The sequence below is a fragment of the Vigna angularis genome, chromosome 8, assembly GCF_016808095.1.
Source record: "Vigna angularis cultivar LongXiaoDou No.4 chromosome 8, ASM1680809v1, whole genome shotgun sequence".
Lineage (NCBI taxonomy): Eukaryota > Viridiplantae > Streptophyta > Magnoliopsida > Fabales > Fabaceae > Vigna > Vigna angularis.
The window spans coordinates 9,667,451-9,670,837 of record NC_068977.1 but is presented as its reverse complement, the minus strand read 5'-3'; positions in this window follow the sequence as shown (position 1 = coordinate 9,670,837).

Sequence of the window (3,387 nt, the reverse complement as noted above, 5' to 3'; positions counted from 1 at the left end):
CACGTCTTTTCCAAGCCGAAGCTGTAGGTCGTCTCCTACCTTCACCTTGTGCAGAACTCTCTCCTCTAGAACTCTCTCCACGAGAACTAAAAGATGCACCTCGTGTTCTTACCATTTTTGACAAAAACATTTTTAATTAAACTAATAATTATATCATTAATTTAATAATAATTATTTCATTAAATAAAATAATTTTAATTTAGATATAAATAAATAACAAATTATAAAAAAACACTAAATTTATATACTCTATAAATTAATTAAAAATACAATAAATTAATAAACTAAAAAAAATAAAATAAAAATAATTACGTAACAAATTAATTGAAAATAAAAAATTAAAATAAAATTAGTTGATAAAAATAACTAAAAACTTAAAACTAATAATAAACTAAAAACTAAAAAAAATAAAATAAAAAACAACATATAGGCCTGAACGAATGTCGCATATTCGTTTGGCCTGGAAACGGATGTGGATATCCGTTGACGGATATCAACAACCGTTTCAGGGCCAAACGGATATGCGACATCCGTTCATGGCCGATTATCTTCTTCCTTCGAACACACGCACACATAGAGAAAACAAAAAGCATAGACAAAACATGAACCACCACAACATCCACAGCAAAGACAACATATTCAATTCATTTACAAAAAAAAAATTAAAAAATATCATGCGAAGCAAGAAACGAAACAAAGATTCTAACCTCTCGCAGACCCAAGACGCGAAGCACCACTTACCACTGCACCACCGCATCGCTGCACCGCCGAAGCAAGAAAATGAGACTTGGAAAGTTGGGGGTGGGGCTGCTTAGACGGATATGGAGGAGAGAAATAAGAGATGGGAGATATAATGTTTCATAGTTAACAAATTGTAACATTATTACAGTCGTCCATAAGGAAATATAAAGGATTTCACACATGATACATATTTTTTTTAATTTCAAATTTCAAATACAACACTCATAAAAATAACTCAAACTCTTCTCTATTATTCTTCTACCTCTCTCTTCACTTGCACTGGATCCACGTTATTCCCTCATCTACTCTTGTATAACACACACGTTATACGATCATTGCATAAACATTATTGTCAATACAACAATAAACAAGTAAGGGTGAACTAACATACAAAAGACTATTCAAAAGGGAGACATAATACTATTACTACACATAACTCATTTACAATAAAATTCGTGTAAGATGTAAATGATTATACTAGACTCTATTATCCGGATAGAACGTTGATTGAAGTCTAGGATGGTTGTGCACTTGTGGTGACCTCTACTCCTCAGACAACAAAAATCACGGCCAAATACAATACACCATGTCATCCACAAGGTTAGTCCTTCAACACCTATGCCCATAACTAAACATAGGCTATGATCTCTTACCACTCTCACCACATAACACATCCTTCTCTACTTGAAACTGGAGAACTATTAGAGTATCATGATGACCTCCAACAACAAGATCCTCAACATCAACATATACATTGATACAATGACCTTATAAAGTCTCTCCACGAGACTCATACCATATTCAGATGCATCGATTCATATCCAACATAATAAAATGAATTCACCATAGATTTTCATATCAATTAAGTATATTGCATAATAACTTAACAATATATATATATATATATATATAATTTGTTCGATAAGAAATAAGTTGGAAGCTCGTTGAGTAGACTTCTAAGAAAGAGAGGTGTGTCTTAATGGACAACTTAAGTACCAGGTTTTTCCTTAGCCAAAGTGTTCCTCAACTAATTTTCACAAATTTCTTATTCACAGATTCAATACAAAATCACGTAAATTTTTCATTAACAATGTTCACACAAAAACTCAAAAGCATAGATATTTATACAATTATATTAAATAATTAATATAAAAACCTAGAAAGGTTAGCTCCCATTACCTTATTTTTAGAATTCTTTTCTTGAAGTTTGTTCCAAAAACCTTCCATAATCTCAATTAAACTAAATTTTTCTTTCTTCTCTCCTTTCCTTCCTTACTCTTTCATCTCTTTTCTAATTTGAATTCTCTCTCTTTCTCTCTTGTTTTCTCCGTAAAATCCCCCTCCCCTTGCTATTTATAGGCCATTAATGGCCTTATTTAAATTCTTATTATTAATTATTGCTATTTTTATATTATTCTTTTAATATACCATTGTTTAATCACTAAAAGAAGTTTTGCTTGATAACTCCCTCCTGATTGTCACTAAAAGTTCTTGGCTGATTTTTTTTTTAATTTTTTTTATAAAACCTTCTAAAAAATTGTAGAAATATGTTCCATGCCTCTAAAATCATTATAATTATCTACTATTTAAGCTATCGTATATTTTTGTTTAACTTACCACAATATTTTTTTATCAATCATATTTTCTACCCATAAATAAATTACTAATAATAATAATAAGAGAAAATTATTATTTATTAAGGTGAATATTTTCATGGATTTTACCAATATAGCCGAGTACAATAACCTAAACAACTCATATACTACTCTTCGAATTATCTTCTATGAAAGTTGATATTATCTTCAAAAATAATAACTTCCACTTTTCTTGAAAGTACTTAACCGTTAGGAACATCTTGGCATAGAAAAAACCAATAACATTCCAAAACCCTCTTCGTAGGTTCAGACTTTTCTGGCATAAAACTCCTAAATATAGGACGAACTCCCATGGCAAGGGGACAGACTTTTCTGGCTTATAACATTTATCTTACCTAGTCGGACTAACATTTGTTTTTCAACTAGTAACGAAATTCGCAAGAACAAATATGTTTTTAATGACAAAGATAAAAGTCATTTTGTTATTTTATACATTAATCATAATATCATTTTATCTTAACTACAAAACCTCACATATTTTAATATATAAAAATTAATAAAAAAATACCTCATATTTTTTTAATATATAAAAACTAATAAAAAAAGAAAATATAACAGTGACGTTATTTAATTAATAAAAAAATTTAAACAACAAGTATTAAGTTTAAAAATGTAATAAAAATTTAATTATAAATATCAAAATTATAAAAAACTTACAACCCAATTAAACCTAAAATATTAAATTGAGATAAATTTTTAAAAGTACCGATATATTTTTGTCATGTAAATAAGTGCAGAGTGAATATGTTATTCTTATAACATGAGCGTTTCCGTCCGTTTCTATGTTCCTATCTGATTTTCACTAACTGACAAGCAACGTGGAGCTTTCCATACAACCTTGGTCCAGTGTCATTTTCCGCACATGGAAGGGCGTAAAAAAAAAAGCATTATTAAAGAAGAAATAATTTTTTCACCACTTGAAATGAAATTTTAAATTTAAGAAATGATATCATCGTTAATAAAAAAAATTAAATTATTAAAAAAATTTAAA